Source organism: Mustela putorius, unplaced genomic scaffold (assembly GCF_011764305.1).
Source record: "Mustela putorius furo isolate JIRA1106 unplaced genomic scaffold, ASM1176430v1.1 tig00537350_pilon_pilon_pilon, whole genome shotgun sequence".
NCBI lineage: Eukaryota > Metazoa > Chordata > Mammalia > Carnivora > Mustelidae > Mustela > Mustela putorius.
Window position 1 is genome coordinate 27,747,185 of NW_025422471.1, and position 11,874 is coordinate 27,759,058.

General features: G+C 39.0%; 1 non-coding gene across 1 annotated transcript; it reads left to right on the forward strand.

Annotated features, from left to right (window-relative positions):
• The first annotated feature begins 7,375 nt into the window (after positions 1-7,375).
• On the forward strand, positions 7,376-7,480 carry LOC123390463. The gene has a single exon (XR_006605052.1). It is a non-coding gene; the product is annotated as a U6 spliceosomal RNA (small nuclear RNA).
• Positions 7,481-11,874: the final 4,394 nt, after the last annotated feature.

Consider the following 11,874-nt stretch of genomic DNA (forward strand, 5'->3'; position numbering starts at 1 on the left):
AAAAAAAAAAAGAATAGACTACTGTAGCTACAATGTAGTAATCAAGAAGATACTGTATTACTCAACACCCACAAAGCCAATGACTATGCTCTTGAAAGCTGCTGCAGAAAATATTATTACATTGGCCACCATGCTTGCCAGTCAGAGAACAAAGTAGCAGGAGAAAGACTTTGGCTTTCCATACCAAATCTTACTTTAATGTACTTAATTGGCAGAAATCATTTATCTCTAGAACACTAACTGCTCGAGTATTGGGATATACAGTTTTTGAAAAAAATTTTTTAAAGATTTTATTTATTTTAGGGGATGGGATCCAAGTGAAGGGAGGGGGCAAGCAGACTGTGCACTGAGCACCAAGTGACCAGCTGATCTCACAACCCTAGTTCTGACCAGAAGATCTGACCTGAGCCAAGATCAAGAGTCAGCTGCTCAGCTGACTGAGCCACCCAGGTAGGATGTAGTTTTTAACTTTTAACTTTTTACCCTTGGGAAATGTAGTTTTTAACTTTTAACTTTTTACCCTTGGGAAATGTAGTTTTTAACTTTTCAAGATTTATAGTACAGAGAAATAAGCTTAAAAAGAAAAGTTTGAATGGATGCTGAGTACCAATCTACCTTATCCATGAACATAGTGCAACTATTGTTTCAAATATTTTCTGTTTTATTATATATATATATTTTAAAGCAATCTCTACACCCAACATGGGGCTCAAACTTAAAACCCCAAGATCAAGGGTCTCATGCTCTACTGACTGAACTAGCCAGGTGCCTGTATTTTATGTATTTTAATAGAGAAAACTTTCTGAAGATCTTGGACCTGCTTTGTTGGCTGGATTTCCAGATACACCCTAGTTTTTTTTTATTTTTAATTTGTATTACATGTAGTTCATATACAATGTTTATAGTCTTTATTTTTAATCTCCCTTTCACTTTAGATATTGCAAGTATGTCACCTTTGTTGAATAAAAAAAATTAATTTTTGACCACGGGTGACCCAGCCATCAATTTACAGAAAACTCAAAGATAGAAAAACATGTTAAATTATTCCACAGAATGCAGGGGTGCCTGGTTGGCTGAAACTGGTTGGGTATCTGACTCTGGGTCATGAGATTGAGCCCCACATCAGGCTCTGGGCTCAGTGGGAAATTTGCTTGGGATGATCTGCCCTCCCCCCAAAATAAATAAATCTTTAAATATGTTATTATATATTTCACATAATACATTCAATGAAATTCAGATTATGGGAAATGATAGGACTTCAACCAATACATTTCTGGAAGAAGGGAGAAATAAGAAAGGGGACTGTGGGTAAAAAAGATACCTAAGAGACATGTTAAAAAAAAAAAAAAAAGACAAAGGAGGGGCACCTGGGTGGCTCAGTTGTTAAATGTCTGCTTTCACTCAGGTCCTGATTCCCGGGTCCTGGGTTGGAGTTCCACATGGGGCTCCCTGCTCAGCGGGTAGTCTGCTTCTCCCTCCCCCACTCCCCCTGCTTGTGTTTCCTCTCTCTCTCATCTCTCTCTGTCAAATAAATAAAGTCTTAAAAAAAAAAAAAAAGAAAAACAGGCAAAACTACAGTGCATAGGAATGCACTGAAAAGGAAATTATTATAAATATCAGGATAATGTTATTCTTGGGAGGAAAAAAGGTAATTGGAAGGAGCACATGGGAGGTTGCTAGGATGGCGAGCAAGAGTCTATCTTGTGATCTTTATGGTTTTCTGTATTTGCTCTACTTAACAAAGTTTTTAAAAAAGCAACACAGAACAAAATATATAATACAAAGATATATGCATATTTAAGGTCATGTTTCAACATTAGGGAGGTGTACTGTAATGGGAAATAACTATTTGGTCTTTGTCCCAGGTTTCTGGGCCATAGCTCCTTGAAGTGGTAGGAGTGTCTTTTGTATGCTAATGAGATGACTAATGTGCTGGAGGCCACTAGAAAAGCTTCAGGATGGGGCAGATTGCCAAAAGATCAAGGTATGGTTAGAATGTTGAGGACGGGAACTTTCTTTTTTTTTTTTTTTTTTAAAGATTTTATTTATTTATTTGACAGAGAGAGATCACAAGTAGGCAGAGAGGCAGGCAGAGAGAGAGGAAGGGAAGCAGGCTCCCTGCTGAGCAGAGAGCCCAATGCCGGACTCGATCCTAGGACCCTGAGATCATGACCTGAGCCGAAGGCAGTGGTTTAACACACTGAGCCACCCAGGCACCCCATGGGATGGAAACTTTCAGTTCCATTCCTAAACTTCCAGTCAGTGGAGAGGACCTAGAAGTTGAGTTCAATCACCAGTGGCCAATAATTTAATCAGTAATGCATAAGTGATGAAACCTAGACAATAGAACTGGAGAGCTTCCAGGTTGGTGATTATATCAAGGTGTAGGGAGGGTAACACAACCAAAAGAGGGCTTACACATTCCAAAAATACCCCTTTCTCCATGTTAGGCCCTATGCATCTCTTTGGGTGTTCCTGAATATTTTTGTAAACTGGCAAACATATGTATTTTTCTGAGTTCTGTGAACCACTCTAGCAAGTTACTAAACCTGAGGTAGGGTCATGGAAACCTCCAATTTATAGCCAGTTGGTAAGAGTGGCCTTGGATTTGGGATTGACATCTAAAGTGGGGACAGTCTTTTGGGATGGTGTTCCTTCAACTGGTGGGATCTAACGCCAGTTCCAGGTAGATAGTGTCTTTACTGAAGTGATCTATTAGACACCTAGTTGGTGTCTGGAGAATTGGTTGTTGGTATGGAAAGAAAACCCACTGAAGTGTGTACCTTTGTGGGGAGGAAAATGGGAATGAAGATCAGGGAAGAAGGAAAAAGGAGAGGAGGGCCTTGCTTAGACTGAAGATAATAGTGTGCTAATGATGGCTAATGATTATATAACTGTTCTCTCTGAGTAAAAGTTAAAAATAGTTAAAAATTAAATAGTGAATATTCTGCAAAGCATTAGAGTACTCTGCAATGAAGCAAAACATGTAGAAGATGGTACCTTGAAAAGTATGAATATTTGGTATTTTTGTAAAAAAAATATATTTTTTTCTCATTCTCCCTGGAATGAGAAACCAGAGTCTTAAAACAGAAACACCTATATGGTGTGAGCAGAAATAAAATGGAGAAATAGAGGTGATAGGAATGGAAGCAAGACTTCTCAGAGTATACGTTTTCAGTTAGTTTTGACTTTTGAACCTTCTGTATATTGGAAAATGTCATCAGAGTAAAAAGAAAAAAGCAAACACTGAAATTGAAAACAGACTGAAACAGAAGAACCTACCTGTATCAAATTGTGAAAATAGCCATAAGGAGAAAAAAACCTATTTCAAATGATTTTTTTCAGACTTTATTTATGTGAGAGAGAGTGAGAGAGAGAAAGCATGGGAGGGAGGGAAGTCAAAGGCAGAAGCAGACTTCCTGCTTAGCAGGGAGCCTGATGCGGGACTTGATCCCAGGACTCCTGGATCATAACCTGAGCCAAAGACAGTCGCTTAACCAACTGAGCCACCCAGGCACCCTCAAATTATTTTTTAACACCTTATGTAGGTTCTGCAATCTTAATAGAATATATTTAAAGGAAAAAAGAACTGGAAAAAATGTAAACCTCACTGAGTAGTCTTATTGTTATTTGCAACATTGGTATTGTAAATTAGAAAATATTTCCTATATAGTATAGGATAAAGCAGTGAGCAAATACTTCAATGCCTATAGAAGCTGAGAATTTTGGTTAAGAAAAAAGATATTACTTAATGTTATAGTTAGTGCTTTTTTCCTGCTTACAAAATTTGTATCCAGCCCATGAAGATATTCTCCTTTGTTTATTGCAGTTAAACTTTCACATTTAACTCTATGATCCAGCTCTAATTTTTGGCTGTGATATAAGGTAGAGGTCAAAGTGGTTTTGGTTTTGTTTTTGTTCTTTCTCACATGGATTCTAGAAAAACCCTTGATAAAAAAACAGAAAGTAAAGTGTTTAGTTTTTTTTTTTTTTAAGATTTTGTTTATTTATCTGAGAGAGCACAAACTGGGGGAGTGGCAGAGAAAGAGGGAGAAGCAGGCTTCCCGCCAAGCAGGGAGCCCCACTTGGCCCTCGATCCCAGGACCCTGAGATTATGACCTGAGCTAAAGGCAGACGTTTAACCACCTGAGCCACCCAGGTGCCCCAAGAACAGAAAGAAGAAGTTTTGAAATGGAGTCTGACCTTAGCTCAGCAAGAACACAAGGTTGAAGTCACTGCAAAAAGATTTTTTAATGTAGTTAAAAATATAAAGCAGACCATTACATCTAGAGGGTTCAACTAAACCTGATAAAGTATATAAGTGGTAGATGGGGCACCCATAATTATTTTGGCTTTCCCAGATCCTCTACTGCTCAAGAGTTTTATTGTCATTCATTTGCAAAAATAGCATCTTTTAAAATTTTAATTATTTTTTAAAGATTTTATTTTTAAGTAATCTCTTCATCCAACATGAATCTTGAACTTACAACCCTGGGATTGAGAGTTGCATGCTCTACTGACTCAGCCAGCCAGGCACCCCCAAAATAATATATATTTTTAAATATTTTATTTACTTATTTGAGAAAGAGAGAGAGCATGAGTGTTGGGGAAGTGACAAAGGGAGAGGGAAAAGGAAGACTTCCAGATGAGCAAGGAAACTCAGGGCTTGATCCCAGGACTCAGATCATGACCCAGTCAAAGGCAGATGCTTAATTGGCTCAGCCACTCAGGTGCCCCCAAAACAACATCTTTAAATCAAAATATAAAGTAGCACCAAGGTCTAGGCTCTAGCATCTGCTTTCTTAATTAGTCTTTAATTATTGAGTAGTACCTGTGGAATATATAATATTTTTTCTTTTGCTGCAACCTCTTTGTATCTCAGGTTTCTCTTTTTAGTTATTTCATTGTGTTTTTGTTTTGTTTTGATTTGTTCTGAATATAGTTGACATGCAATGTTACATTAGTTTCAGGTATACAGCTTAGTGATTTGACAAATTTGTACATTATGCTGTGTTTACCACAAGTGTAGCTATCATCTGTCTGGTTACATCACTATTACAATATCATTGACTATATTCCTTATCCTCTGCCTTTTATTCCCCAGACTTACTCATTCCAGACCTGGAGGCTTGTATCTCCCCTTCAGCTGTTTTGTCCAACTCCCCACCCATGTTCCTCTCTGACAGTCATCATTGTGTTCTTTGTATTTATAGTTCTGATTCTGCTTTTTGTTTATTCATTTTTTCTAAGGTTTTATTTTTTTTATTGGGGGGAGGAGTAGGGGGAGAGGGACAAACAGACTCTGTGCTGAGCAGGAGCCTCACATGGGGCTCGATTTCAGGACCCTGAGATCATGACCTGAGCCAAAACCAAGAGTCAGATGCCAGACTGAACCACCCAGGAGCTCCTGTTTATTCATTTTCTTAAAGATTCCATTTGTGAAGGACATCATAGAGCATTTATCTTCCTCACTCTTATTCACTTATTCACAGTCCTCTAGGTCTGTCCATGTTGTTTCAAATGGCACACTTTCATCTTTTTTATAGCTGTGTGATATTCCTTTATGTCTATGTGGTGTGCATATATATATATATATATATATATATATATATACATATATAATGCCACATTTTTGTATCCATTTGTTTGGACACTTACTTAGGTAACTCAGGTAACTTCTATGTCTTGGCTATGATAAATTATACTGCAGTAAACATAGGGGTGCATATATCTTTTCAAGTTAGTGTTTTTGTTTTCCCTGGGTAAATACCCAGTAGTGGAATTATTGGATCATACGGTATTTCTATTTTTAATTATTTGTGTAACCTCTTTACTGTTTTCCACAGTGGCTACACCAGTTTGCACTCTATCTAGCAGTGCACAAGCGTCCCTTTTCTCCACATCCTCGCCAACACTTGTTCTTTCTTGTCTTTTTGATTTTTGCATTCTGACAGGTATGAAGTGATGTTGTGATTTTGATGTGCATTTCCCGATGACGAGTGACGGTCCCATCTTTTCATGTATCTGTTGGCCATCTGTAATATCTTCTTTGGGAAAGTATTTACTCATATCCTCTGCCCATTTTTTAAAAAAGATTTTATTTATTTATTTGACAGACAGGTATCACAAGTAGGCAGAGAGGCAGGCAGAGAGAGAGGGAAGCAGGCTCCCTGCTGAGCAGAGATCCGATGCAGGCCTCAATCCCAGCACCCTGAGATCATGAACTGAGCGGAAGGCAGAGGCTTAACCCATTGAGCCACCCAGGTGCCCCCTCTGCCCATTTTTTAATGGATTGTTTGGGTTTTTTTGTTTTTGTTTTTTTGATGTTCAGTTGTATAAGTTCTTTATTTTGGATATTAACCTTCTATAGGATATGTCATTTGCAAATATCTTCTCCCATTCAGTATAGGTATCTTTTTATTTTATTGATGATTTCCCTTGTCGTGCAGAAGCTTTTTTTTTTTCTTTTTGTGTAGTGCCAATAGTTTATTTTTGCTTTTGTTTCCCTTGCCTTAGGAGACCTACCTAGAAAAATGTTGCTGTGGCTGATGTCAGAGAAATTACTGCCTGTGATTTCTTCTAGGATTTTTTATAGTTTCAAGTCTCATGATTAGGTCTTTAATCCCTTCTGAGCTTGATTTGGAGTATGGTATTAGAAAGCGGACCAATTTCATTCTATTACATATAGCTGTCCCAACTTCTCCAGCATCATTTATTAAAGACTTTTTTTCTCCATTGTATATTCTTGCTTCCTTTATCATAGATTGGCCCATATAATTGTAGGTTTATTTCTAGGGTCTCTATTCTGTTCCAATGATATATGTTTTTTGCTATAAAATACAAAGCGGGTGGTAAAGAATAGTATTTTTCAGTCTCCTGTAATTTTACAGAATTGAAAATTTAAATGTAATCCTCTCTCATTATTTTCTTTTAGCTGCAGTCTATTTTGAGCTCAGATTTGCTGAACACATGAAGAGAATGACATTTGCATTAAATATTAAATTATAAACATTATTTGTTCTTTTAAATATTGCAGCTAATTTTTAGATGTTGTTCTTCACTCTCCATTCAAACAAATGAGGAGTAGGTGGTTGTATATATTGATTGTACTGACTAAAACAGAACCTTCATATTTCCATTAGAAGTAGACTTTTAAGTGGCTCAGTCGGTTGAATGGCCAGATTCTTGATTTTGGCTCAGGTCATGATCTTGGGGTCCTGGGACCAGCCTCCATGCTCAGTAGGGAGTTTGTTTCTGGGTTCTCTCTCTGCCCCTCCCCCCGCTTGCTCTCTTTCTCTTCCTCTAAAATAAGTAAGTAAGTCTTTAAGAAAAAAAAGGTTGCCTTATCGTATACACTATAAAGACAGAATTGGGTGCTTACTTCATTAGTGCTTACATTAAAATTGGAACAATACAGAGAAGATTAGCACAGTCCCTGCATAAGGATAACATGCAAATTCATGAAGTGTTCCATATATAAAAAACAAGAAAGATTTAAGACTGAATTGGAAAACTTCACCAACTTTGGTTGAATTATTTCAGTTTCATTTCTACTTTAGTTCTTGGACAAATAGATCACCCTCTCTGAACCAGTCCACTCACCCATAAAAGTTCTCAAACTTTATTTTGAGTCACAGTCCCCTAGAGAGTTAAAAAAAAAAAAATGCAGATAGGGTCCCAGGCTCACTGATGTAGACTTGGGCAGGGGCCTAGGCGTCTATTTTTAATCAAGTTTTCCCAGAAATTTGACAATTGCTGTTTTAGTATGCTCTATGGATTGATGGATTATTCATACCTTTTTTCATTTATGCATGTATATAGAAAGAAACATGTATTAACTAGGGATTGTCATATAGTCATGAGATCATGGAGATGACAGATCCAGCCCTGCCCTGAAAAAGTTCTCCCTTGGGGCACCTGGGTGGCTCAGTGGGTTAAAGCCTCTGCCTTCTGCTCAGGTCATGATGCCAGGGTCCTGGGATCAAGCCTCACATCGGGCTCTCTGCTCGGTAGAGAAACTGCTCCCCCCCCCCCCGCCTGCCTCTCTGCCTGCTTGTGATCTCTGTCAAATAAATAAATAAAATCTTAAAAAAAAAAAAAAAACAGATTCTCCCTTTCATGAAGAGGCAGACAAACTGTTAATTGCAGTGTGTTGTTATATGCTCTGAAATAGGCTGATGGGATGCTGAGGAAGCAAGAAGGAAGGGTGTCACACTTGGCCTGGAATTGCATATCACAGAACATGTCCTTGGTCTTGAAGAGCTAGAGTAATCAACTCAGTGAAAAAGAGAGGAGAGCATTTTAGGCACAGAAGAATAAGGAGGCATGAACCACAAGATGTTTGACAAGCTATAGTATTATTTCTCAAACCATGGGACACTTACCACACTTTAATCAGATTTTGGGTGGTTCATGCTGAGATAAGTCATTACTTAGTGATAGAATTATATGCTTTCCAATTCTCTTCTACATCTTTTGTAAGGAGAACATCTTTTTGGTTCTAGGAGGTAAAATCTTTTGTAACATTTGCTAATATCCTTTTAGAGAAGGTAGCCTTAATCTCAGAGCTGGCAGCATTATCTAGGTAGAATTAACATTTATCTTCACTCTGGCAGTTGAAACTAACTTGCTATTTTTGGTAGAAATACAGTTTCCTTTTTAAAATTATCTATTTGAGGGGCACCTGGGTGGCTCAGTGGGTTGAGCCTCTGCCTTCGGCCCAGGTCATGATCTCAGGGTCCTGGGATCAGGCCCCGCATCAGGCTTTCTGCTTGGTGGGGAGCCTACTTCCCTCTCTTTCTTTGCCTGCCTCTCTGCCTACTTGTGATCTCTCTCTGTCAAATAAGTAAATAAAATCTTAAAAAAATAATCTATTTGAGTAGTTAAAATTGATCTATAAATAATATTAAGTAGCTAGTTCATTTAGTACTTGCGTATGCCAGAAATTGTGAAGAAGGTATATGAATGGTTGAAATTTTGAAGCTCAGCATGGAGATAAGTGGCAAGATCTGCCTCAAGCATTATGCTCACCTGCACCCCCACTCTGTCACCCGCTGGGAGAGGAAATGTGGCCACACCAACAACCATGCCCCAAGCAGAAGCAAATAAGGCCCCTCCATCGGTCCTTCCTTTGCCCTCAGGGTGGTCTCCAGCTGGAGCGCCAAGGTCCTGGGATGTCAATAAAGTTTCCCTTCCATGCCCAGAGCAGTAAAAAGAAGAAGGAAAAAGAAGAGGAAGGGGAGGAAGAGGAAGAAGAAGAGGAGGAAAAGGAGGGAGAAGGAGATGAAGAAGAAATTATGAGGGACCCTAGAAGGTGGTAAGTAGAGGGAATTCACAAATAAGTTTGGCTAAAGATAATCCAAAGCTTTTCTTTTTTTGGTTTTTTTAAAGATTTTATTCATTTATTTGTTAGAGAGCCCAAGAGGGGAAGTGGCAGGCAGAGGGAGAAGCAAGCTCTTGCCAAGCAAGGAGCCCGATGTGGGACTTGATCCCAGGATCATGTGATCATGACCTGAGTCAAAGGCAGATAGATGCTCAACTGACTGAGCCACCAAGAAACTCTTCTTCCATGTAATTTGGGTGAAATATTTCATACTTCTGGTAGCCCACTCCCTTGAAATCTGGATGCACACGTGTTGTCAAGTCATTGTTCCCCCACAGAGATTGGGCCAGGCATGACTGCCAGCTGCTCCAAAGCAGTGACTCTATTTGGTCATGGAGCCAGATGTCAGACATCTGTCTTCTATTAACTAGGATCAAAATGAAGCCCTCTCCACTGGATGATTTAACGTATAACATATGACCTAAGCAAGGATTGCCCTGTTGCCTAGAGAGCAAAATCTCAATTGCAAGACTTTCTTTCCCACCTTCTCAGTTGCTGTGATGATACAGGTATTTGCAATATGGCCTTTTGCTTTTGGTTGTTTTTTTGTTCATTTTTTTTTCCTAATGCTGGCCTGCCTTATTTTTTCACATACTTTTTAGGTTCTCCTCCTTTCCTTGTCCTTAGACTTTCTACAGGACCCTCTCTCCTTTTCTCTCTGTTTGATCCAAAGAGCTCAGCCATTTTCTGAGCCTCCTCATTTAAGTTTTGGCTGATTTTAGAATTTGTATTACAAACCCTGGCCTCTTATTCCCAGTTTAGTATGTTCAGATGCCTCCTGAATCCATTTGGATGTCCTCAGATGTAATGCATCCTAACCTAGATCTTCCTTCCTAGTGAATTAAATCTCCTTAAGTGATCCGATTTTTGACTATCAGTTACTGAGGCCGATAAAATGACACACTCCATGCTATGACTTCACCTCCCATTTTTTGGTCTGCTGTTCAAATTTTTTTTTTTAAGATTTTATTTATTTATTTGACAGACAGAGATCACAAGTAGGTAGAGAGTCAGGCAGAGAGGAGGAAGCAGGCTCTCTGCTCAGCGCCTGATGCGGGGCTAGATCCCAGGACCCTGGGATCATGACCTGAGCTGAGGCAGAGGCTTTAACCCACTGAGCCACCCAGGTTCCCCTGCTGTTCAAATTTTTGTGTCCCCAGAAGAATGACAATGTTAACTGATTGTGCACCCATAGAATTAAGGAAGCCATCTTTTGTTGCTTCCAAATCTCTCTCTACCTCCGTCCCCCGACCCTCAGCTTGCTTGCTTCCTTCCTTCCTTCCTTTGAAAACATTCAGGAATGGAGTTGTTGAAAATTTTAAAAATCATTAAATTTCAGATTACTGAGGAATACTGAACAACTTCAGTTGCTAGCAAATGCACTACTTAGAACTTTAAAAGTTCCAAAATATATTATCCAGTATACTATAGTTGAATTTTTAAAAATTATATTTACATGTTTTATAATAAAATTAGCAAAATAAGTTCCACCTTCTGTTTATCTGTCATAAATTAACAGTAGACATTTTTCATGGAGGTCAGAGTAGAATTTCGTAAGTATAGATTCATGTTTGTTGCCTTTCAATGAGTAATACCTTAATGGTACATAGTTAATGATAAATGAGCTGATGATAGACTGTCACATAATTTATATATATAGTTACATACAGGGCAACATTTGGGGGTGTCCACAAAAGGAAATAAAACATGTTATTTCAAATAAATAATAATTCACAATTGAACCAAGAAATTAAAAGTGACACCAAAAAATACTACTATAAGTTTAGTGCCTCAGGGGGCGCCTGGGTGGCTCAGTGGGTTAAAGCCTCTGCCTTTGGCTCAGGTCATGATTCCAGGGTCCTGGGATCGAGCCCCGCATCGGGCTCTCTGCTCAGCAGGGAGCCCGCTTCCTCCTCTCTCTCTCTGTCTGCCTCTCTGCCTGCTTGAGATCTCTGTCTGTCAAAAAAAAAAAAAAAATCTTTAAAAAAGATTAGTGCCTCAGATTCAAAACCATACCCAGCAAGAATTATAACAGTCCCCCTGAGAGTGGAGTTCTGAGTAGGGGTAGTTGATGGGGTTAAGGCCTCAAATGGGAAAAGCAGACTTTGGATAAGGAACCAAAGAGATTCCTGGACTCTGGGCAGAGGGTCATGGAATTAATAAACTGGGCAATGTTGCTTTATGAAGTAAAAACCTTTCTGGTTGCTGGTAACAGACAGAACTCCACTTGGCTTAAGCTACAAAAGACACCAAGAACTTGAGGGGTTCTGATAACTTTAGGTATGACTGAATCTAGGTTCTAGGTGTTATCACTGAATACTGGCTCTGGCTCTGTTTTTGGTTCTCTGGCTCTGCTTTTTGCTAGGTTGGTTTTACTGTCCGGTACAGTTGCTCCAGGTTATGACAAAGAGAGATGTTAGCAGCCCCAGGCTCACAGTCTGGCAAATGCTAACTCTTGCAGGAAAGCATTTCTTCTCAGTTCCAACAAAAGT